Source organism: Phalangium opilio, unplaced genomic scaffold (genome assembly GCF_054372755.1).
Source record: "Phalangium opilio isolate 3A_F unplaced genomic scaffold, DU_Popi_V2 ptg000505l_1, whole genome shotgun sequence".
Lineage (NCBI taxonomy): Eukaryota > Metazoa > Arthropoda > Arachnida > Opiliones > Phalangiidae > Phalangium > Phalangium opilio.
This window is the reverse complement of record NW_028324239.1, coordinates 870,354-895,969: the sequence shown is the minus strand read 5'-3', so window position 1 is coordinate 895,969 and position 25,616 is coordinate 870,354. Positions and strand designations below refer to the sequence as shown.

The following is a 25,616-nucleotide window of genomic DNA, read 5'->3' as shown; positions in this document are numbered from 1 at the left end:
ACCGAAAGGTTGGTGGTTCGAGCCCACCCGGAAGAGGTGTTGTGGAGTCTCAGATGTAGCGTAAAAAGTCAAAACTTTTCCACAATACGTGACAACCATTTAATTTCTGAGCTCCCGTGGCTCAATGGTTATCGCGTTCGGCTGTTAACCAATAGGTTGGTGGTTCGAGCCCACACGGGAGCGGTGTTATGGGATCTCAAATGAAACGTAAAAAGTCAGAGTTTTTCCACAATACCTGACGACCATTTAATTTTTGGGCTTCCGTGGCGCAATGGTTAGCGCGTTTGGCTGTTAACCAAAATGTTGGTGGTTCGAGCCCACCCGGGAGCGGTGTTATGGGATCTCAAATTTAAGGTAAAAGTCAGAGTTTTTCCACAATAGCTGAAGACCATTTCATTTCTGAGCTTCTTTGGCTCCATGGTTAGCGCGTTCGGATGTTAACCGAAAGGTTGGTGGTTCGAGCCCACCCGGGAGAGGTGTTGTGGAGTCTCAAATGTAACTTAAAAAGCCAAAGTTTTTCCACAATACCTGACGACCATTTATTTTTTGGGCTTCCGTAGCGCAATGGTTAGCGCGTTCGGCTGTTAACCCAAAGGTTGGTGGTTCGAGCCCACCCAGGAGCGGTGTTGTGAAGTCTCAAATGTAACGTAAAAAGCCAAAGTTTTTCCACAATACGTGACAACCATTTAATTTCTGAGCTCCCATGGCTCAATGGTTATCGCGTTCGGCTGTTAACCAATAGGTTGGTGGTTCGAGCCCACCCGGGAGTGGTGTTGTGAGATCTCAAATGTAACGTAAAAAGCCAAAGTTTTCCCACAATACCTGACAACCATTTAATTTCTGAGCTTCCGTGGCTCAATGGTTAGAGCGTTCGGCTGTTAACCAATAGGTTGGTGGTTCGAGCCCAACCGGGAGCGGTGTAGTGGGATCTCAAATGTAACGTAAAAAGCCAAAGTTTTTCTACAATACCTGACGAACATTTTATTTTTGGGCTTCCGTGGCGCTATGGTTAGCGCGTTCAGCTGTTAACCGAAAGGTTGGTGGTTCGAGCCCACCCGGGAGAGGTGTTGTGGGGTCTCAGATGTAGCGTGAAAAGTCAAAACTTTTCCACAAAAAGGTTGGTGGTTCGAGCCCACCCGGGAGAGGTGTTGTGGAGTCTCAGATGTAGCGTGAAACGTCATAACTTTTCCACAATACTGACAACCATTTAATTTCTGAGCTTCCGTGGCTCAATGGTTAGAGCGTTCGGCTGTTAACCAATAGGTTGGTTGTTCGAGCCCATCCGGGAGCGGTGTTGTGGGATCTCAAATGTAACGTAAAAAGCCAAAGTTTTTCCACAATACCTGACGACCATTTAATTTTTGGGCTTCCGTGGCGCAATGGTTAGCGCGTTTGGCTGTTAACCAAAATGTTGGTGGTTCGAGCCCACCCGGGAGCGGTGTTATGGGATCTCAAATGTAAGGTAAAAGTCAGAGTTTTTCCACAATAGCTGAAGACCATTTCATTTCTGAGCTTCTTTGGCTCCATGGTTAGCGCGTTCGGATGTTAACCAAAAGGTTGGTGGTTGGAGCCCACCCAGGAGAAGTGTTGTGGGGTCTCAGATGTAGCGTGAAAAGTCATAATTTTTCCTCAATACCTGACAACCATTTATTTTTTGGGCTTCCGTAGCGCAATGGTTAGCTCGTTCGGCTGTTAACCGAAAGGTTGGTGGTTCGAGCCCACCCGGGAGCGGTGTTGTGAAGTCTCAAATGTAACTTAAAAAGCCAAAGTTTTTCCACAATACCTGACGACCTTTTATTTCTTGGGCTTCCGTAGCGCAATGGTTAGCGCGTTCGGCTGTTAACCGAAAGGTTGGTGGTTCGAGCCCACCCGGGAGCGGTGTTATGGGATCTCAAATGTAAGGTAAAAAGTCAGAGTTTTTCCACAATAGCTGAAGACCATTTAATTTCTGAGCTTCCGTGGCTCAATGGTTAGAGCGTTCGGCTGTTAACCAATAGGTTGGTGGTTCGAGCCCAACCGGGAGCGGTGTAGTGGGATCTCAAATGTAACGTAAAAAGCCAAAGTTTTTCCACAATACCTGACGAACATTTTATTTTTGGGCTTCCGTGGCGCTATGGTTAGCGCGTTCAGCTGTTAACCGAAAGGTTGGTGGTTCGAGCCCACCCGGGAGAGGTGTTGTGGGGTCTCAGATGTAGCGTGAAAAGTCAAAACTTTTCCACAAAAAGGTTGGTGGTTCGAGCCCACCCGGGAGAGGTGTTGTGGAGTCTCAGATGTAGCGTGAAAAGTCATAACTTTTCCACAATACCTGACAACCATTTAATTTCTGAGCTTCCGTGGCTCAATGGTTAGAGCGTTCGGCTGTTAACCAATAGGTTGGTTGTTCGAGCCCATCCGGGAGCGGTGTTGTGGGATCTCAAATGTAACGTAAAAAGCCAAATTTTTCCACAATACCTGACGACCATTTAATTTTTGGGCTTCCGTGGCGCAACGGTTAGCGCGTTTGGCTGTTAACCAAAATGTTGGTGGTTCGAGCCCACCCGGGAGCGGTGTTATGGGATCTCAAATGTAAGGTAAAAGTCAGAGTTTTTCCACAATAGCTGAAGACCATTTCATTTCTGAGCTTCTTTGGCTCCATGGTTAGCGCGTTCGGATGTTAACCAAAAGGTTGGTGGTTGGAGCCCACCCAGGAGAAGTGTTGTGGGGTCTCAGATGTAGCGTGAAAAGTCATAATTTTTCCTCAATACCTGACAACCATTTATTTTTTGGGCTTCCGTAGCGCAATGGTTAGCTCGTTCGGCTGTTAACCGAAAGGTTGGTGGTTCGAGCCCACCCGGGAGCGGTGTTGTGAAGTCTCAAATGTAACTTAAAAAGCCAAAGTTTTTCCACAATACCTGACGACCTTTTATTTCTTGGGCTTCCGTAGCGCAATGGTTAGCGCGTTCGGCTGTTAACCGAAAGGTTGGTGGTTCGAGCCCACCCGGGAGCGGTGTTATGGGATCTCAAATGTAAGGTAAAAAGTCAGAGTTTTTCCACAATAGCTGAAGACCATTTCATTTCTGAGCTTCTTTGGCTCCATGGTTAGCACGTTCGGATGTTAACCAAAAGGTTGGTGGTTCGAGCCCACCCGGGAGAGGTGTTGTGGAGTCTCAGAAGTAGCGTGAAAAGTCATAACTTTTCCACAATACCTGACAACCATTTAATTTCTGAGCTTCCGTGGCTCATTGGTTAGAGCGTTCGCCTTTTAACCAATAGGTTGGTGGTTCGAGCCCACACGGGAGCGGTGTTATGGGATCTCAAATGTAACGTAAAAAGTCAGAGTTTTTCCACAATACCTGACGACCATTTATTTTTTGGGCTTCCGTAGCGCAATGGTTAGTGCGTTCGGATGTTAACCAAAAGGTTGGTGGTTCGAGCCCACCCGGGAGAGGTGTTATGGAGTCTCAGATGTAGCGTGAAAAGTCATAACTTTTCCACAATACCTGACAACCATTTAATTTCTGAGCTTCCGTGGCTCATTGGTTAGAGCGTTCGGCTTTTAACCAATAGGTTGGTGGTTCGAGCACACCCGGGAGCGGTGATATGGGATCTCAAATGTAAGGAAAAAAGTCAGAGTTTTTCCACAATAGCTGAAGACCATTTCATTTCCGAGCTTCTTTGGCTCCATGGTTAGCGCGTTCGGCTGTTAACCAAAAGATTGGTGGTTCGAGCCCACCCGGGAGCGGTGTTGTGGGATATCAAATGGAACGAAAAAAGCCAAAGTTTTTCCACAATACCTGACGAACATTTAATTTTCGGGCTTCCGTGGCGCAATGGTTAGCGCGTTCAGCTGTTAACCGAAAGGTTGGTGGTTCGATCCCACCCGGGAGAGGTGTTGTGGGGTCTCAGATGTAGCGTGAAAACTCACAACTTTTCCACAATACCTGACAACCATTTAATTTCTGAGATTCCGTGGCTCAATGGTTAGCGCGCTCGGCTGTTAACCGAAAGGTTGGTGGTTCGAGCCCACCCGTGAGCGGTGTTGTGAAGTCTCAAATGTAACGTAAAAAGCCAAAGTTTTTCCTCAATACCTGACGACCATTTATTTTTTGGGCTTCCGTGGCGCAATGGTTAGCGCGTTCGGCTGTTAACCGAAAGGTAAGTGGTTCGAGCCCACCCGGGAGAGGTGTTGTAGAGTCTCAGATGTAGCGTAAAAAGTCAAAACTTTTCCACAATACGTGACAACCATATAATTTCTGAGCTCCCGTGGCGCAATGGTTAGCGCGTTCGGCTGTTAACGAAAAGGTTGGTGGTTCGAGCCCACCCGGGAGCGGTGTTATGGGATCTCAAATGTAAGGTAAAAAGTCAGAGTTTTTCCACAATAGCTGAAGACCATTTCATTTCTGAGCTTCTTTGGCTCCATGGTTAGCGCGTTCGGATGTTAACCAAAAGGTTGGTGGTTCGGCCCACCCGGGAGAGTTGTTGTGGAGTCTCAGATGTAGCGTGAAAAGTCATAACTTTTCCTCAATACCTGACGACCATTTATTTTTTGGGCTTCCGTGGCGCAATGGTTAGCGCGTTCGGCTGTTAACCGAAAGGTAAGTGGTTCGAGCCCACCCGGGAGCGGTGTTGTGGGATATCAAATGGAACGAAAAAAGCTAAAGTTTTTCCACAATACCTGACGAACATTTAATTTTCGGGCTTCCGTGGCGCAATGGTTAGCGCGTTCAGCTGTTAACCGAAAGGTTGGTGGTTCGATCCCACCCGGGAGAGGTGTTGTGGGGTCTCAGATGTAGCGTGAAAACTCACAACTTTTCCACAATACCTGACAACCATTTAATTTCTGAGTTTCCGTGGCTCAATGGTTAGCGCGCTCGGCTGTTAACCGAAAGGTTGGTGGTTCGAGCCCACCCGTGAGCGGTGTTGTGAAGTCTCAAATGTAACGTAAAAAGCCAAAGTTTTTCCTCAATACCTGACGACCATTTATTTTTTGGGCTTCCGTGGCGCAATGGTTAGCGCGTTCGGCTGTTAACCGAAAGGTAAGTGGTTCGAGCCCACCCGGGAGAGGTGTTGTAGAGTCTCAGATGTAGCGTAAAAAGTCAAAACTTTTCCACAATACGTGACAACCATATAATTTCTGAGCTCCCGTGGCGCAATGGTTAGCGCGTTCGGCTGTTAACGAAAAGGTTGGTGGTTCGAGCCCACCCGGGAGCGGTGTTATGGGATCTCAAATGTAAGGTAAAAAGTCAGAGTTTTTCCACAATAGCTGAAGACCATTTCATTTCTGAGCTTCTTTGGCTCCATGGTTAGCGCGTTCGGATGTTAACCAAAAGGTTGGTGGTTCGGCCCACCCGGGAGAGTTGTTGTGGAGTCTCAGATGTAGCGTGAAAAGTCATAACTTTTCCTCAATACCTGACGACCATTTATTTTTTGGGCTTCCGTGGCGCAATGGTTAGCGCGTTCGGCTGTTAACCGAAAGGTAAGTGGTTCGAGCCCACCCGGGAGCGGTGTTGTGGGATATCAAATGGAACGAAAAAAGCTAAAGTTTTTCCACAATACCTGACGACCATTTATTTTTTGGGCTTCCGTGGCGCAATGGTTAGCGCGTTCGGCTGTTAACCAAAAGGTTGGTGGTTCGAGCCCACCCGGGAGCGGTGTTATGGGATCTCAAATGTAAGGTAAAAAGTCAGAGTTTTTCCACAATAGCTGAAGACCATTTCATTTCTGAGCTTCTTTGGCTCCATGGTTAGCGCGTTCGGCTGTTAACCAAAAGATTGGTGGTTCGAGCCCACCCGGGAGCGGTGTTGTGGGATATCAAATGGAACGAAAAAAGCCAAAGTTTTTCCACAATACCTGACGAACATTTAATTTTCGGGCTTCCGTGGCGCAATGGTTAGCGCGTTCAGCTGTTAACCGAAAGGTTGGTGGTTCGATCCCACCCGGGAGAGGTGTTGTGGGGTCTCAGATGTAGCGTGAAAACTCACAACTTTTCCACAATACCTGACAACCATTTAATTTCTGAGATTCCGTGGCTCAATGGTTAGCGTGCTCGGCTGTTAACCGAAAGGTTGGTGGTTCGAGCCCACCCGTGGGCGGTGTTGTGAAGTCTCAAATGTAACGTAAAAAGCCAAAGTTTTTCCTCAATACCTGACGACCATTTATTTTTTGGGCTTCCGTGGCGCAATGGTTAGCGCGTTCGGCTGTTAACCAAAAGGTTGGTGGTTCGAGCCCACCCGGGAGCGGTGTTATGGGATCTCAAATGTAAGGTAAAAAGTCAGAGTTTTTCCACAATAGCTGAAGACCATTTCATTTCTGAGCTTCTTTGGCTCCATGGTTAGCGCGTTCGGCTGTTAACCAAAAGATTGGTGGTTCGAGCCCACCCGGGAGCGGTGTTGTGGGATATCAAATGGAACGAAAAAAGCCAAAGTTTTTCCACAATACCTGACGAACATTTAATTTTCGGGCTTCCGTGGCGCAATGGTTAGCGCGTTCAGCTGTTAACCGAAAGGTTGGTGGTTCGATCCCACCCGGGAGAGGTGTTGTGGGGTCTCAGATGTAGCGTGAAAACTCACAACTTTTCCACAATACCTGACAACCATTTAATTTCTGAGATTCCGTGGCTCAATGGTTAGCGCGCTCGGCTGTTAACCGAAAGGTTGGTGGTTCGAGCCCACCCGTGAGCGGTGTTGTGAAGTCTCAAATGTAACGTAAAAAGCCAACGTTTTTCCTCAATACCTGACGACCATTTATTTTTTGGGCTTCCGTGGCGCAATGGTTAGCGCGTTCGGCTGTTAACCGAAAGGTAAGTGGTTCGAGCCCACCCGGGAGAGGTGTTGTAGAGTCTCAGATGTAGCGTAAAAAGTCAAAACTTTTCCACAATACGTGACAACCATTTAATTTCTGAGCTCCCGTGGCGCAATGGTTAGCGCGTTCGGCTGTTAACGAAAAGGTTGGTGGTTCGAGCCCACCCGGGAGCGGTGTTATGGGATCTCAAATGTAAGGTAAAAAGTCAGAGTTTTTCCACAATAGCTGAAGACCATTTCATTTCTGAGCTTCTTTGGCTCCATGGTTAGCGCGTTCGGATGTTAACCAAAAGGTTGGTGGTTCGGCCCACCCGGGAGAGGTGTTGTGGAGTCTCAGATGTAGCGTGAAAAGTCATAACTTTTCCACAATACCTGACAACCATTTATTTTCTGAGCTTCCGTGGCTCAATGGTTAGAGCGTTCGGCTGTTAACCAATAGGTTGGTGGTTCGAGCAGACCCGGGAGCGGTGTTGTGGGATCTCAAATGTAACGTAAAAAGCCAAAGTTTTTCCACAATACCTTACGACCATTTAATTTTTGGGCTTCCGTGGCGCAATGGTTAGCGCGTTCGGCTGTTAACCAAAAGGTTGGTGGTTCGAGCCCACCCGGGAGCGGTGTTATGGGATCTCAAATGTAAGGTAAAAAGTCAGAGTTTTTCCACAATAGCTGAAGACCATTTCATTTCTGAGCTTCTTTGGCTCCATGGTTAGCGCGTTCGGCTGTTAACCAAAAGATTGGTGGTTCGAGCCCACCCGGGAGCGGTGTTGTGGGATATCAAATGGAACGAAAAAAGCCAAAGTTTTTCCACAATACCTGACGAACATTTAATTTTCGGGCTTCCGTGGCGCAATGGTTAGCGCGTTCAGCTGTTAACCGAAAGGTTGGTGGTTCGATCCCACCCGGGAGAGGTGTTGTGGGGTCTCAGATGTAGCGTGAAAACTCACAACTTTTCCACAATACCTGACAACCATTTAATTTCTGAGATTCCGTGGCTCAATGGTTAGCGCGCTCGGCTGTTAACCGAAAGGTTGGTGGTTCGAGCCCACCCGTGAGCGGTGTTGTGAAGTCTCAAATGTAACGTAAAAAGCCAACGTTTTTCCTCAATACCTGACGACCATTTATTTTTTGGGCTTCCGTGGCTCAATGGTTAGAGCGTTCGGCTGTTAACCAATAGGTTGGTGGTTCGAGCAGACCCGGGAGCGGTGTTGTGGGATCTCAAATGTAACGTAAAAAGCCAAAGTTTTTCCACAATACCTTACGACCATTTAATTTTTGGGCTTCCGTGGCGCAATGGTTAGCGCGTTCGGCTGTTAACCAAAAGGTTGGTGGTTCGAGCCCACCCGGGAGCGGTGTTATGGGATCTCAAATGTAAGGTAAAAAGTCAGAGTTTTTCCACAATAGCTGAAGACCATTTCATTTCTGAGCTTCTTTGGCTCCATGGTTAGCGCGTTCGGCTGTTAACCAAAAGATTGGTGGTTCGAGCCCACCCGGGAGCGGTGTTGTGGGATATCAAATGGAACGAAAAAAGCCAAAGTTTTTCCACAATACCTGACGAACATTTAATTTTCGGGCTTCCGTGGCGCAATGGTTAGCGCGTTCAGCTGTTAACCGAAAGGTTGGTGGTTCGATCCCACCCGGGAGAGGTGTTGTGGGGTCTCAGATGTAGCGTGAAAACTCACAACTTTTCCACAATACCTGACAACCATTTAATTTCTGAGATTCCGTGGCTCAATGGTTAGCGCGCTCGGCTGTTAACCGAAAGGTTGGTGGTTCGAGCCCACCCGTGAGCGGTGTTGTGAAGTCTCAAATGTAACGTAAAAAGCCAACGTTTCTCCTCAATACCTGACGACCATTTATTTTTTGGGCTTCCGTGGCGCAATCGTTAGCGCGTTCGGCTGTTAACCGAAAGGTAAGTGGTTCGAGCCCACCCGGGAGCGGTGTTGTGGGATATCAAATGGAACGAAAAAAGCTAAAGTTTTTCCACAATACCTGACGACCATTTATTTTTTGGGCTTCCGTGGCGCAATGGTTAGCGCGTTCGGCTGTTAACCAAAAGGTTGGTGGTTCGAGCCCACCCGGGAGCGGTGTTATGGGATCTCAAATGTAAGGTAAAAAGTCAGAGTTTTTCCACAATAGCTGAAGACCATTTCATTTCTGAGCTTCTTTGGCTCCATGGTTAGCGCGTTCGGCTGTTAACCAAAAGATTGGTGGTTCGAGCCCACCCGGGAGCGGTGTTGTGGGATATCAAATGGAACGAAAAAAGCCAAAGTTTTTCCACAATACCTGACGAACATTTAATTTTCGGGCTTCCGTGGCGCAATGGTTAGCGCGTTCAGCTGTTAACCGAAAGGTTGGTGGTTCGATCCCACCCGGGAGAGGTGTTGTGGGGTCTCAGATGTAGCGTGAAAACTCACAACTTTTCCACAATACCTGACAACCATTTAATTTCTGAGATTCCGTGGCTCAATGGTTAGCGCGCTCGGCTGTTAACCGAAAGGTTGGTGGTTCGAGCCCACCCGTGGGCGGTGTTGTGAAGTCTCAAATGTAACGTAAAAAGCCAAAGTTTTTCCTCAATACCTGACGACCATTTATTTTTTGGGCTTCCGTGGCGCAATGGTTAGCGCGTTCGGCTGTTAACCAAAAGGTTGGTGGTTCGAGCCCACCCGGGAGCGGTGTTATGGGATCTCAAATGTAAGGTAAAAAGTCAGAGTTTTTCCACAATAGCTGAAGACCATTTCATTTCTGAGCTTCTTTGGCTCCATGGTTAGCGCGTTCGGCTGTTAACCAAAAGATTGGTGGTTCGAGCCCACCCGGGAGCGGTGTTGTGGGATATCAAATGGAACGAAAAAAGCCAAAGTTTTTCCACAATACCTGACGAACATTTAATTTTCGGGCTTCCGTGGCGCAATGGTTAGCGCGTTCAGCTGTTAACCGAAAGGTTGGTGGTTCGATCCCACCCGGGAGAGGTGTTGTGGGGTCTCAGATGTAGCGTGAAAACTCACAACTTTTCCACAATACCTGACAACCATTTAATTTCTGAGATTCCGTGGCTCAATGGTTAGCGCGCTCGGCTGTTAACCGAAAGGTTGGTGGTTCGAGCCCACCCGTGAGCGGTGTTGTGAAGTCTCAAATGTAACGTAAAAAGCCAACGTTTTTCCTCAATACCTGACGACCATTTATTTTTTGGGCTTCCGTGGCGCAATGGTTAGCGCGTTCGGCTGTTAACCGAAAGGTAAGTGGTTCGAGCCCACCCGGGAGAGGTGTGGTAGAGTCTCAGATGTAGCGTAAAAAGTCAAAACTTTTCCACAATACGTGACAACCATTTAATTTCTGAGCTCCCGTGGCGCAATGGTTAGCGCGTTCGGCTGTTAACGAAAAGGTTGGTGGTTCGAGCCCACCCGGGAGCGGTGTTATGGGATCTCAAATGTAAGGTAAAAAGTCAGAGTTTTTCCACAATAGCTGAAGACCATTTCATTTCTGAGCTTCTTTGGCTCCATGGTTAGCGCGTTCGGATGTTAACCAAAAGGTTGGTGGTTCGGCCCACCCGGGAGAGGTGTTGTGGAGTCTCAGATGTAGCGTGAAAAGTCATAACTTTTCCACAATACCTGACAACCATTTATTTTCTGAGCTTCCGTGGCTCAATGGTTAGAGCGTTCGGCTGTTAACCAATAGGTTGGTGGTTCGAGCAGACCCGGGAGCGGTGTTGTGGGATCTCAAATGTAACGTAAAAAGCCAAAGTTTTTCCACAATACCTGACGACCATTTAATTTTTGGGCTTCCGTGGCGCAATGGTTAGCGCGTTCGGCTGTTAACCAAAAGGTTGGTGGTTCGAGCCCACCCGGGAGCGGTGTTATGGGATCTCAAATGTAAGGTAAAAAGTCAGAGTTTTTCCACAATAGCTGAAGACCATTTCATTTCTGAGCTTCTTTGGCTCCATGGTTAGCGCGTTCGGCTGTTAACCAAAAGATTGGTGGTTCGAGCCCACCCGGGAGCGGTGTTGTGGGATATCAAATGGAACGAAAAAAGCCAAAGTTTTTCCACAATACCTGACGAACATTTAATTTTCGGGCTTCCGTGGCGCAATGGTTAGCGCGTTCAGCTGTTAACCGAAAGGTTGGTGGTTCGATCCCACCCGGGAGAGGTGTTGTGGGGTCTCAGATGTAGCGTGAAAACTCACAACTTTTCCACAATACCTGACAACCATTTAATTTCTGAGATTCTGTGGCTCAATGGTTAGCGCGCTCGGCTGTTAACCGAAAGGTTGGTGGTTCGAGCCCACCCGTGAGCGGTGTTGTGAAGTCTCAAATGTAACGTAAAAAGCCAAAGTTTTTCCTCAATACCTGACGACCATTTATTTTTTGGGCTTCCGTGGCGCAATGGTTAGCGCGTTCGGCTGTTAACCAAAAGGTTGGTGGTTCGAGCCCACCCGGGAGCGGTGTTATGGGATCTCAAATGTAAGGTAAAAAGTCAGAGTTTTTCCACAATAGCTGAAGACCATTTCATTTCTGAGCTTCTTTGGCTCCATGGTTAGCGCGTTCGGCTGTTAACCAAAAGATTGGTGGTTCGAGCCCACCCGGGAGCGGTGTTGTGGGATATCAAATGGAACGAAAAAAGCCAAAGTTTTTCCACAATACCTGACGAACATTTAATTTTCGGGCTTCCGTGGCGCAATGGTTAGCGCGTTCAGCTGTTAACCGAAAGGTTGGTGGTTCGATCCCACCCGGGAGAGGTGTTGTGGGGTCTCAGATGTAGCGTGAAAACTCACAACTTTTCCACAATACCTGACAACCATTTAATTTCTGAGATTCCGTGGCTCAATGGTTAGCGCGCTCGGCTGTTAACCGAAAGGTTGGTGGTTCGAGCCCACCCGTGAGCGGTGTTGTGAAGTCTCAAATGTAACGTAAAAAGCCAACGTTTTTCCTCAATACCTGACGACCATTTATTTTTTGGGCTTCCGTGGCGCAATCGTTAGCGCGTTCGGCTGTTAACCGAAAGGTAAGTGGTTCGAGCCCACCCGGGAGAGGTGTTGTAGAGTCTCAGATGTAGCGTAAAAAGTCAAAACTTTTCCACAATACGTGACAACCATTTAATTTCTGAGCTCCCGTGGCGCAATGGTTAGCGCGTTCGGCTGTTAACGAAAAGGTTGGTGGTTCGAGCCCACCCGGGAGCGGTGTTATGGGATCTCAAATGTAAGGTAAAAAGTCAGAGTTTTTCCACAATAGCTGAAGACCATTTCATTTCTGAGCTTCTTTGGCTCCATGGTTAGCGCGTTCGGATGTTAACCAAAAGGTTGGTGGTTCGGCCCACCCGGGAGAGGTGTTGTGGAGTCTCAGATGTAGCGTGAAAAGTCATAACTTTTCCACAATACCTGACAACCATTTAATTTCTGAGCTTCCGTGGCTCAATGGTTAGAGCGTTCGGCTGTTAACCAATAGGTTGGTGGTTCGAGCAGACCCGGGAGCGGTGTTGTGGGATCTCAAATGTAACGTAAAAAGCCAAAGATTTTCCACAATACCTGACGACCATTTAATTTTTGGGCTTCCGTGGCGCAATGGTTAGCGCGTTCGGCTGTTAACCAAAAGGTTGGTGGTTCGAGCCCACCCGGGAGCGGTGTTATGGGATCTCAAATGTAACGTAAAAAGTCAGAGTTTTTCCACAATACCTGACGAACATTTAATTTTCGGGCTTCCGTGGCGCAATGGTTAGCGCGTTCAGCTGTTAACCGAAAGGTTGGTGGTTCGATCCCACCCGGGAGAGGTGTTGTGGGGTCTCAGATGTAGCGTGAAAACTCACAACTTTTCCACAATACCTGACAACCATTTAATTTCTGAGATTCCGTGGCTCAATGGTTAGCGCGCTCGGCTGTTAACCGAAAGGTTGGTGGTTCGAGCCCACCCGTAAGCGGTGTTGTGAAGTCTCAAATGTAACGTAAAAAGCCAAAGTTTTTCCTCAATACCTGACGACCATTTATTTTTTGGGCTTCCGTGGCGCAATGGTTAGCGCGTTCGGCTGTTAACCGAAAGGTAAGTGGTTCGAGCCCACCCGGGAGAGGTGTTGTAGAGTCTCAGATGTAGCGTAAAAAGTCAAAACTTTTCCACAATACGTGACAACCATTTAATTTCTGAGCTCCCGTGGCGCAATGGTTAGCGCGTTCGGCTGTTAACGAAAAGGTTGGTGGTTCGAGCCCACCCGGGAGCGGTGTTATGGGATCTCAAATGTAAGGTAAAAAGTCAGAGTTTTTCCACAATAGCTGAAGACCATTTCATTTCTGAGCTTCTTTGGCTCCATGGTTAGCGCGTTCGGATGTTAACCAAAAGGTTGGTGGTTCGGCCCACCCGGGAGAGGTGTTGTGGAGTCTCAGATGTAGCGTGAAAAGTCATAACTTTTCCACAATACCTGACAACCATTTAATTTCTGAGCTTCCGTGGCTCAATGGTTAGAGCGTTCGGCTGTTAACCAATAGGTTGGTGGTTCGAGCAGACCCGGGAGCGGTGTTGTGGGATCTCAAATGTAACGTAAAAAGCCAAAGTTTTTCCACGATACCTGACGACCATTTAATTTTTGGGCTTCCGTGGCGCAATGGTTAGCGCGTTCGGCTGTTAACCAAAAGGTTGGTGGTTCGAGCCCACCCGGGAGCGGTGTTATGGGATCTCAAATGTAACGTAAAAAGTCAGAGTTTTTCCACAATACCTGACGAACATTTAATTTTTGGGCTTCCGTGGCGCAATGGTTAGCGCGTTCGGCTGTTAACCAAAAGATTGGTGGTTCGAGCCCACCCGGGAGCGGTGTTGTGAAGTCTCAAATGTAGCGTGAAAAGCCAAAGTTTTTCCTCAATACCTGACGACCATTTATTTTTTGGGCTTCCGTGGCGCAATGGTTAGCGCGTTCGGCTGTTAACCGAAAGGTAAGTGGTTCGAGCCCACCCGGGAGCGGTGTTGTGGGATATCAAATGGAACGAAAAAAGCCAAAGTTTTTCCACAATACCTGACGAACATTTAATTTTCGGGCTTCCGTGGCGCAATGGTTAGCGCGTTCAGCTGTTAACCGAAAGGTTGGTGGTTCGATCCCACCCGGGAGAGGTGTTGTGGGGTCTCAGATGTAGCGTGAAAACTCACAACTTTTCCACAATACCTGACAACCATTTAATTTCTGAGATTCCGTGGCTCAATGGTTAGCGCGCTCGGCTGTTAACCGAAAGGTTGGTGGTTCGAGCCCACCCGTGAGCGGTGTTGTGAAGTCTCAAATGTAACGTAAAAAGCCAAAGTTTTTCCTCAATACCTGACGACCATTTATTTTTTGGGCTTCCGTGGCGCAATGGTTAGCGCGTTCGGCTGTTAACCAAAAGGTTGGTGGTTCGAGCCCACCCGGGAGCGGTGTTATGGGATCTCAAATGTAAGGTAAAAAGTCAGAGTTTTTCCACAATAGCTGAAGACCATTTCATTTCTGAGCTTCTTTGGCTCCATGGTTAGCACGTTCGGATGTTAACCAAAAGGTTGGTGGTTCGAGCCCACCCGAGAGAGGTGTTGTGGAGTCTCAGATGTAGCGTTAAAAGTCATAACTTTTCCACAATACCTGACAACCATTTAATTTCTGAGCTTCCGTGGCTCATTGGTTAGAGCGTTCGGCTTTTAACCAATTGGTTCGAGCCCACACGGGAGCGGTGTTATGGGATCTCAAATGTAACGTAAAAAGTCAGAGTTTTTCCACAATACCTGACGACCATTTATTTTTTGGGCTTCCGTAGCGCAATGGTTAGTGCGTTCGGCTGTTAACCGAAAGGTTGGTGGTTCGAGCCCACCCGGGAGCGGTGTTGTGAAGTCTCAAATGTAGCGTAAAAAGCCAAAGTTTTTCCACAATACCTGACGACAATTATTTTTTGGGCTTCCGTGGCGCAATGGTTAGCGCGTTCGGCTGTTAACCAAAACGTTGGTGGTTCGAGCACACCCGGGAGCGGTGTTATGGGATCTCAAATGTAAGGTAAAAAGTCAGAGTTTTTCCACAATAGCTGAAGACCATTTCATTTCCGAGCTTCTTTGGCTCCATGGTTAGCGCGTTCGGCTGTTAACCGAAAGGTTGGTGGTTCGAGCCCACCCGGGAGCGCTGTTGTGAAGTCTCAAATGTAACGTAAAAAGCCAAAGTTTTTCCACAATTCCTGACGACCATTTGTTTTTTGGGCTTCCGTGGCGCAATGGTTATCGCGTTCGGCTGTGGAAAAACTTTGGCTTTTTACGTTACATTTGAGACTTCACAACATAGCTCCCGGGTGGGCTCGAACCACCAACCTATTGGTTAACAGCCGAACGCGATAACCATTGAGCCACGGGAGCTCAGAAATTAAATAGTTGTCACGTATTGTGGAAAAGTTTTGAATTTTTACGCTACATCTGAGACTCCACAACACCTCTCCCGGGTGGGCTCGAACCACCAACCTTTCGGTTAACAGCCGAACGCGCTAACCATTAAGCTAAGGAAGCCCAAAAAGTAAATGGTCGTCAGGTATTGTGGAAAAACCCTGACTTTTTACGTTACATTTGAGATCCCATAACACCGCTCCCGTGTGGGCTCGAACCACCAACCTATTGGTTAACAGCCGAACGCTCTAACCATTGAGCCACGGAAGCTCAGAAATTAAATGGTCGTCAAGTATTGTGGAAAAGTTACGACTTTTTACCTTACATTTGAGATCCCACAACACCACTCCCGGGTGGGCTCGAACCACCAACCTATTGGTTAACAGCCGAACGCGCTAACCATTGAGCCACGTAAGCTCAGAAATTAAATGGTTGTCACGTATTGTGGAAAAGTTTTGACTTTTTACGCTACATCTGAGACCCCACAACACCTCTCCCGGGTGGGCTCGAACCACCAACCTATTGGTTAACAGCCGAACGCGCTAACCATTGCGCTACGGAAGCCCAAAAAATAAATGGTCGTCAGGTATTGTGGAAAAACTCTGACTTTTTACGTTACATTTGAGATCCCATAACACCGCTCCCGTGTGGGCTCGAACCACCAACCTATTGGTTAACAGCGGAACGCGCTAACCATTGCGCTACGGAAGCCCAAAAAATAAATGGTCGTCAGGTATTGTGGAAAAACTCTGATTTTTACATTACATTTGAGATCCCATAACACCGCTCCCGTGTGGGCTCGAACCACCAACCTATTGGTAAACAGCCGAACGCTCTAACCATTGAGCCACGGAAGCTCAGAAATTAAATGGTCGTCAAGTATTGTGGAAAAGTTATGACTTTTCACGTTACATTTGAGATCCCACAACACCACTCCCGGGTGGGCTCGAACCACCAACCTATTGGTTAACAGCCGAACGCGCTAACCATTGAGCCACGTAAGCTCAGAAATTAAATGGTTGTCACGTATTGTGGAAAAGTTTTGACTTTTTACGCTACATCTGAGACCCCACAACACCTCTCCCGGGTGGGCTCGAACCACCAACCTATTGGTTAACAGCCGAACGCGCTAATCATTGCGCTACGGAAGCCCAAAAAATAAATGGCCGTCAGGTATTGTGGAAAAACTCTGACTTTTTACGTTACATTTGAGATCCCATAACACCGCTCCCGTGTGGGCTCGAACCACCAACCTATTGGTTAACAGCGGAACGCGCTAACCATTGCGCTACGGAAGCCCAAAAAATAAATGGTCGTCAGGTATTGTGGAAAAACTCTGACTTTTTACGTTACATTTGAGATCCCATAACACCGCTCCCGTGTGGGCTCGAACCACCAACCTATTGGTAAACAGCCGAACGCTCTAACCATTGAGCCACGGAAGCTCAGAAATTAAATGGTCGTCAAGTATTGTGGAAAAGTTATGACTTTTCACGTTACATTTGAGATCCCACAACACCACTCCCGGGTGGGCTCGAACCACCAACCTATTGGTTAACAGCCGAACGCGCTAACCATTGAGCCACGTAAGCTCAGAAATTAAATGGTTGTCACGTATTGTGGAAAAGTTTTGACTTTTTACGCTACATCTGAGACCCCACAACACCTCTCCCGGGTGGGCTCGAACCACCAACCTATTGGTTAACAGCCGAACGCGCTAATCATTGCGCTACGGAAGCCCAAAAAATAAATGGTCGTCAGGTATTGTGGAAAAACTCTGACTTTTTACGTTACATTTGAGATCCCATAACACCGCTCCCGTGTGGGCTCGAACCACCAACCTATTGGTTAACAGCGGAACGCGCTAACCATTGCGCTACGGAAGCCCAAAAAATAAATGGTCGTCAGGTATTGTGGAAAAACTCTGACTTTTTACGTTACATTTGAGATCCCATAACACCGCTCCCGTGTGGGCTCGAACCACCAACCTATTGGTTAACAGCAGAACGCGCTAACCATTGCGCTACGGAAGCCCAAAAAATAAATGGTCGTCAGGTATTGTGGAAAAACTCTGATTTTTACATTATATTTGAGATCCCATAACACCGCTCCCGTGTGGGCTCGAACCACCAACCTATTGGTAAACAGCCGAACGCTCTAACCATTGAGCCACGGAAGCTCAGAAATTAAATGGTCGTCAAGTATTGTGGAAAAGTTATGACTTTTCACGTTACATTTGAGATCCCACAACACCACTCCCGGGTGGGCTCGAACCACCAACCTATTGGTTAACAGCCGAACGCGCTAACCATTGCGCCACGGAAGCCCAAAAATTAAATGGTCGTCAGGTTTTGTGGAAAAACTGTGGCTTTTTACGTTACATTTGAGATCCCACAACACCGCTCCCGTGTGGGCTCGAACCACCAACCTATTGGTTAACAGCCGAACGCGATAACCATTGAGCCACGGTTGCTCAGAAATTAAATGGTTGTCACGTATTGTGGAAAAGTTTTAACTTTTCACGCTACATCTGAGACTCCACAACACCTCTCCCGGGTGGGCTCGAACAACCAACCTTTCGGTTAACAGCAGAACGCGCTAACCATTGCGCTACGGAAGCCCAAAAAATAAATGGTCGTCAGGTATTGTGGAAAAACTCTGACATTTTACGTTACATTTGAGATCCCACAACACCGCTCCCGTGTGGGCTCAAACCACCAATCTATTGGTTAACAGCCGAACGCTCTAACAATTGAGCCACGGAAGCTCAGAAATTAAATGGTCGTCAAGTATTGTGGAAAAGTTATGACTTTTCACGTTAAATTTGAGATCCCACAACACCACTCCCGGGTGGGCTCGAACCACCAACCTATTGGTTAACAGCCGAACGCGCTAACCATTGCGCCACGGAAGCCCAAAAATTAAATGGTCGTCAGGTATTGTAGAAAAACTTAGGCTTTTTACGTTACATTTGAGATCCCACAACACCACTCCCGGGTGGGCTCGAACCACCAACGTATTGGTTAACAGCCGAACGCGTTAACCATTGAGCCACGGAATCTCAGAAATTAAATGGTTGTCACGTATTGTGGAAAAGTTTTGAATTTTTACGCTACATCTGAGACTCCACAACACCTCTCCCGGGTGGGCTCGAACCACCAACCTTTCGGTTAACAGCCGAACGCGCTAACCATTGCGCTACGGAAGCCCAAAAAATAAATGGTCGTCAGGTATTGTGGAAAAACTTTGGCTTTTTACGTTACATTTGAGACTGCACAACACCGCTCCCGGGTGGGCTCGAACCACCAACCTTTCGGTTAACAGCCGAACGCGCTAACCACTGAGCCACGGAATCTCAGAAATTAAATGTATGTCAGGTATTGTGGAAAAACTTTGGCTTTTTACGTTACATTTGAGATCCCACAACACCGCTCCCGGGTAGGCTCGACGCACCAACCTATTGGTTAACAGCCAAACGCGCTAACCATTGAGCCACGTAAGCTCAGAAATTAAATGGTTGTCACGTATTGTGGAAAAGTTTTGACTTTTTGCGCTACATCTGAGACCCCACAACACCTCTCCCGGGTGGGCTCGAACCACCAACCTATTGGTTAACAGCCGAACGTGCTAACCATTGCGCTACGGAAGCCCAAAAAATAAATGGTCGTCAGGTATTGTGGAAAAACTCTGATTTTTACGTTACATTTGAGATCCCATAACACCGCTCCCGTGTGGGCTCGAACCACCAACCTATTGGTCAACAGCCGAACGCTCTAACCATTGAGCCACGGAAGCTCAGAAATTAAATGGTCGTCAAGTATTGTGGAAAAGTTATGACTTTTCACGTTACATTTGAGATCCCACAACACCACTCCCGGGTGGGCTCGAACCACCAACCTATTGGTTAACAGCCGAACGCGATAACCATTGAGCCACGGTTGCTCAGAAATTAAATGGTTGTCACGTATTGTGGAAAAGTTTTAACTTTTCACGCTACATCTGAGACTCCACAACACCTCTCCCGGGTGGGCTCGAACCACCAACCTTTCGGTTAACAGCAGAACGCGCTAACCATTGCGCTACGGAAGCCCAAAAAATAAATGGTCGTCAGGTATTGTGGAAAAACTCTGACTTTTTAAGTTACATTTGAGATCCCACAACACCGCTCCCGTGTGGGCTCGAACCACCAACCTATTGGCTAACAGCCGAACGCTCTAACCATTGAGCGGCGGAAGCTCAGAAATTAAATGGTCGTCAAGTATTGTGGAAAAGTTATGAATTTTCACGTTAAATTTGAGATCCCACAACACCACTCCCGGGTGGGCTCGAACCACCAACCTATTGGTTAACAGCCGAACGCGCTAACCATTGCGCCAGGGAAGCCCAAAAATTAAATGGTCGTCAGGTATTGTAGAAAAACTTAGGCTTTTTACGTTACATTTGAGATTCCACAACACCACTCCCGGGTGGGCTCGAACCACCAACGTATTGGTTAACAGCCGAACGCGTTAACCATTGAGCCACGGAATCTCAAAAATTAAATGGTTGTCACGTATTGTGGAAAAGTTTTGAATTTTTACGCTACATCTGAGACTCCACAACACCTCTCCCGGGTGGGCTCGAACCACCAACCTTTCGGTTAACAGCCGAACGCGCTAACCATTGCGCTACGGAAGCCCAAAAAATAAATGGTCGTCAGGTATTGTGGAAAAACTTTGGCTTTTTACGTTACATTTGAGACTTCACAACACCGCTCCCGGGTGGGCTCGAACCACCAACTTTTCGGTTAACAGCCGAACGCGCTAACCACTGAGCCACGGAATCTCAGAAATTAAATGGTTGTCAGGTATTGTGGAAAGACTTTGGCGTTTTACGTTACATTTGAGATCCCACAACACCGCTCCCGGGTAGGCTCGACGCACCAACCTATTGGTTAACAGCCAAACGCGCTAACCATTGAGCCACGTAAGCTCAGAAATTAAATGGTTGTCACGTATTGTGGAAAAGTTTTGACTTTTTGCGCTACATCTGAGACCCCACAACACCTCTCCCGGGTGGGCTCGAACCACCAACCTATTGGTTAACAGCCGAACGTGCTAACCATTGCGCTACGGAAGCCCAAAAAATAAATGGTCGTCAGGTATTGTGGAAAAACTCTGATTTTTACGTTACATTTGAGATCCCATAACACCGCTCCCGTGTGGGCTCGAACCACCAACCTATTGGTCAACAGCCGAACGCTCTAACCATTGAGCCACGGAAGCTCAGAAATTAAATGGTCGTCAAGTATTGTGGAAAAGTTATGACTTTTCACGTTACATTTGAGATCCCACAACACCACTCCCGGGTGGGCTCGAACCACCAACCTATTGGTTAACAGCCGAACGCGATAACCATTGAGCCACGGTTGCTCAGAAATTAAATGGTTGTCACGTATTGTGGAAAAGTTTTAACTTTTCACGCTACATCTGAGACTCCACAACACCTCTCCCGGGTGGGCTCGAACCACCAACCTTTCGGTTAACAGCAGAACGCGCTAACCATTGCGCTACGGAAGCCCAAAAAATAAATGGTCGTCAGGTATTGTGGAAAAACTCTGACTTTTTAAGTTACATTTGAGATCCCACAACACCGCTCCCGTGTGGGCTCGAACCACCAACCTATTGGCTAACAGCCGAACGCTCTAACCATTGAGCGGCGGAAGCTCAGAAATTAAATGGTCGTCAAGTATTGTGGAAAAGTTATGAATTTTCACGTTAAATTTGAGATCCCACAACACCACTCCCGGGTGGGCTCGAACCACCAACCTATTGGTTAACAGCCGAACGCGCTAACCATTGCGCCAGGGAAGCCCAAAAATTAAATGGTCGTCAGGTATTGTAGAAAAACTTAGGCTTTTTACGTTACATTTGAGATTCCACAACACCACTCCCGGGTGGGCTCGAACCACCAACGTATTGGTTAACAGCCGAACGCGTTAACCATTGAGCCACGGAATCTCAAAAATTAAATGGTTGTCACGTATTGTGGAAAAGTTTTGAATTTTTACGCTACATCTGAGACTCCACAACACCTCTCCCGGGTGGGCTCGAACCACCAACCTTTCGGTTAACAGCCGAACGCGCTAACCATTGCGCTACGGAAGCCCAAAAAATAAATGGTCGTCAGGTATTGTGGAAAAACTTTGGCTTTTTACGTTACATTTGAGACTTCACAACACCGCTCCCGGGTGGGCTCGAACCACCAACTTTTCGGTTAACAGCCGAACGCGCTAACCACTGAGCCACGGAATCTCAGAAATTAAATGGTTGTCAGGTATTGTGGAAAGACTTTGGCGTTTTACGTTACATTTGAGATCCCACAACACCGCTCCCGGGTAGGCTCGAAGCACCAACCTATTGGTTAACAGCCAAACGCGCTAACCATTGAGCCACGTAAGTTCAGAAATTAAATGGTTGTCACGTATTGTGGAAAAGTTTTGACTTTTTACGCTACATCTGAGACCCCACAACACCTCTTCCGGGTGGGCTCGAACCACCAACCTATTGGTTAACAGCCGAACGCGCTAACCATTGTGCTACGGAAGCCCAAAAAATAAATGGTCGTCAGGTATTGTGGAAAAACTCTGACTTTTTACGTTACATTTGAGATCCCATAACACCGCTCCCGTGTGGGCTCGAACCACCAACCTATTGGTTAACAGCAGAACGCGCTAACCATTGCGCTACGGAAGCCCAAAAAATAAATGGTCGTCAGGTATTGTGGAAAAACTCTGATTTTTACGTTACATTTGAGATCCCATAACACCGCTCCCGTGTGGGCTCGAACCACCAAAATATTGGTCAACAGCCGAACGCTCTAACCATTGAGCCACGGAAGCTCAGAAATTAAATGGTCGTCAAGTATTGTGGAAAAGTTATGACTTTTCACGTTACATTTGAGATCCCACAACACCACTCCCGGGTGGGCTCGAACCACCAACCTATTGGTTAACAGCCGAACGCGCTAACCATTGCGCCACGGAAGCCCAAAAATTAAATGGTCGTCAGGTTTTGTGGAAAAACTGTGGCTTTTTACGTTACATTTGAGATCCCACAACACCGCTCCCGTGTGGGCTCGAACCACCAACCTATTGGTTAACAGCCGAACGCGATAACCATTGAGCCACGGTTGCTCAGAAATTAAATGGTTGTCACGTATTGTGGAAAAGTTTTAACTTTTCACGCTACATCTGAGACTCCACAACACCTCTCCCGGGTGGGCTCGAACCACCAACCTTTCGGTTAACAGCAGAACGCGCTAACCATTGCGCTACGGAAGCCCAAAAAATAAATGGTCGTCAGGTATTGTGGAAAAACTCTGACTTTTTACGTTACATTTGAGATCCCACAACACCGCTCCCGTGTGGGTTCGAACCACCAACCTATTGGTTAACAGCCGAACGCTCTAACCATTGAGCCACGGAAGCTCAGAAATTAAATGGTCGTCAAGTATTGTGGAAACGTTATGACTTTTCACGTTAAATTTAAGATCCCACAACACCACTCCCGGGTGGGCTCGAACCACCAACGTATTGGTTAACAGCCGAACGCGTTAACCATTGAGCCACGGAATCTCAGAAATTAAATGGTTGTCACGTATTGTGGAAAAGTTTTGAATTTTTACGCTACATCTGAGACTCCACAACACCTCTCCCGGGTGGGCTCAAACCACCAACCTTTCGGTTAACAGCCGAACGCGCTAACCATTGCGCTACGGAAGCCCAAAAAATAAATGGTCGTCAGGTATTGTGGAAAAACTTTGGCTTTTTACGTTACATTTGAGATCCCATAACACCGCTCCCGTGTTGGCTCGAACCTATTGGCTAACAGCCGAACGCTCTAACCATTGAGCCACGGAAGCTCAGAAATTAAATGGTTGTCAGGTATTGTGGAAACGTTATGACTTTTCACGCTACATCTGAGACTCCACAGGACCTCTCCCGGGTGGGCTCGAACCACCAACCTTTTGGTTAACATCCGAACGCGCTAACCATGGAGCCAAAGAAGCTCAGAAATGAAAATTTGTTTTCCTTTTTTTTCATATCTATTGGAATTTAAAAGGGGAAAAAAAGTGAAAAAGCCAACGGCACGCATTGTTCCTAAGTGGTCTCCCTCCGAAGTACAGACTGCGCTCGACGCTGCTTATTGTCGGTGATCGGACGAGAACCGGTGTTTTCAGCGTGATATGGCCGTTGCCAAGAGTGTTAGATAATAATTCGAATTTAAATTGAGTGAGACAAATTAACCTTCATCTTTTTAAAACAATAACAAAAAGAAAATAAGTTTGCTTTTTTTCATATCTATTGGAATTTAAATGAGGAAAAAAAAAAGTGAAAAAGCCATCGGCACGCAGTGTTCCTAAGTGGTCTCCCTCCCAAGTCCTGACTGCGCTCGACGCTGCTTAACTTCGATGATCGGACGAGAACCGGTGTATTCAGCGTGATATGGCCGTTGCCGAGAGTGCTAGATAATAATTTGCATTTAATTAACCTTAATCTTTATAAATCAATAACAAAATGAAGATATGTTTGCTTTTTTCATATCTGGTGGAATTTAAAAGAGGAAACAAAAAGGAAAAAGCCAACGGCACGCAGTGTTCCCAAGTACTGACTGCGCTCGACGCTGCTTATTGTCGGTGATCGGACTAGAACCGGTGTTTTCAGCGTGATATGGCCGTTGCCGAGAGTGCTAGTTTAAATTAAGTGAGACAAATTAACCTTCATCATTTTAAAACAATAACAAAAAGAAAATATGTTTGCTTTTTTTTCATATCTATTGGAATTTAAAAGAGGAAAAAAAAGTGAAAAAGCAAACGGCACGCATTGTTCCTAAGTGGTCTCCCTCCGAAGTACTGACTGCGCTCGACGCTGCTTATTGTCGGTGATCGGACGAGAACCGGTGTTTTCAGCGTGATATGGCCGTTGCCGAGAAAGCTAGTTAGTAATTCGAATTTAAATTAAGTGAGACAAATTAACCTTCATCTTTTTAATACAATATCAAAAATCTGGGGGCGGTGTTGTGGGGTCTCAGATGTAACGTAAAAAGCCGAAGCTTTTCCACAATACCTGACGACCATTTAATTTATGGGCTTCCGTTGCGCAATGGCTAGCGCGTTTAGCTATCAATCAAAAGGTTGGTGGTTCCAGCACACCCGGGAGCGGTGTTTTGGGGTCTCAGATGTAGCGTAAAAAGTCAAAATTTTTCCACAATACCTACGACCATTTAATTTTTTGGCTTCCGTTGCGCAATGGTTAGCGCGTTCGGCTGTTAACCGAAAGGTTGGTAGTTCGAGCACACCCAGGAGCGTTGTTGTGAGGTATCAGATGTAACGTAAAAAGCCAAAGTTTTCTCCACAATACCTGACGAACATTTAATTTTTGGGCTTCCGTGGCGCAATGGTTAGAGCGTTCTGCTGTTGACCGAAAGGTTGGTGGTTCGAGCCCACCCGGGAGCGGTGTTGTGAAGTCTCGAATGTAACGTAAAAAGGCTAAGTTTTTCCACAATACCTGACGAACATTTATTTTTTGGGCTTCCGTGGCGCAATGGTTAGCGCGTTCGGCTGTTAACTGAAAGGTTGGTGGTTCGAGTCCACACGGGAGCGGTGTTGTGAAGTCTCGAATGTAACGTAAAAAGGCTAAGTTTTTCCACAATACCTGACGAACATTTATTTTTTGGGCTTCCGTGGCGCAATGGTTAGCGCGTTCGGCTGTTAACCGAAAGGTTGGTGGTTCGAGCCCACCCGGGAGCGGTGTTATGGGATCTCAAATGTAACGTAAAAAGTCAGAGTTTTTCCACAATACCTGACAACCATTCAATTTCTGAGCTTCCGTGGCTCAATGGTTAGCGCGTTCGGCTGTTATCCAATAGGTTGGTGGTTCGAGCCCACCCGGGAGCGGTGTTATGGGATCTCAAATGTAACGTAAAAAGTCAGAGTTTTTCCACAATACCAGACGAACATTTAATTTTTTGCTTCCGTGGCGCAATGGTTAGCGCGTTCAGCTGTTAACCGAAAGGTTGGTGGTTCGAGCCCACCCGGGAGCGGTGTTATGGGATCTCAAATGTAACGTAAAAAGTCAGAGTTTTTCCACAATACCTGACGAACATTTAATTTTTGGGCTTCCGTGGCGCAATGGTTAGCGCGTTCAGCTGTTAACCGAAAGGTTGGTGGTTCGAGCCCACCCGGGAGCGGTGTTATGGGATCTCAAATGTAACGTAAAAAGTCAGAGTTTTTCCACAATACCTGACGAACATTAAATTTTTGGGCTTCCGTGGCGCAATGGTTAGCGCGTTCGGCTGTTAACCGAAAGGTTGGTGGTTCGAGCCCACCCGGGAGCGGTGTTGTGAAGTCTCGAATGTAACGTAAAAAGGCTAAGTTTTTCCACAATACCTGACGAACATTTATTTTTTGGGCTTCCGTGGCGCAATGGTTAACGCGTTCGGCTGTT

General features: G+C 47.1%; 2 non-coding genes and 3 pseudogenes across 2 annotated transcripts; 2 read left to right on the top strand and 3 right to left on the bottom strand.

Moving 5' to 3' along the window:
* Nucleotides 1–23,249: 23,249 nt before the first annotated feature.
* On the bottom strand, nucleotides 23,250–23,368 carry LOC149590184 (5S ribosomal RNA; annotated as a pseudogene).
* Nucleotides 23,369–23,508: 140 nt separating this feature from the next.
* Nucleotides 23,509–23,627, bottom strand: LOC149590183 (5S ribosomal RNA; annotated as a pseudogene).
* A 351-nt stretch (nucleotides 23,628–23,978) lies between these two features.
* On the bottom strand, nucleotides 23,979–24,097 carry LOC149590182 (5S ribosomal RNA; annotated as a pseudogene).
* A 749-nt stretch (nucleotides 24,098–24,846) lies between these two features.
* On the top strand, nucleotides 24,847–24,919 carry TRNAN-GUU (transfer RNA asparagine (anticodon GUU)). The gene has a single exon. It is a non-coding gene; the product is annotated as a tRNA-Asn (tRNA).
* A 514-nt stretch (nucleotides 24,920–25,433) lies between these two features.
* Nucleotides 25,434–25,506, top strand: TRNAN-GUU (transfer RNA asparagine (anticodon GUU)). The gene has a single exon. It is a non-coding gene; the product is annotated as a tRNA-Asn (tRNA).
* The last annotated feature ends 110 nt before the right edge of the window (nucleotides 25,507–25,616 follow it).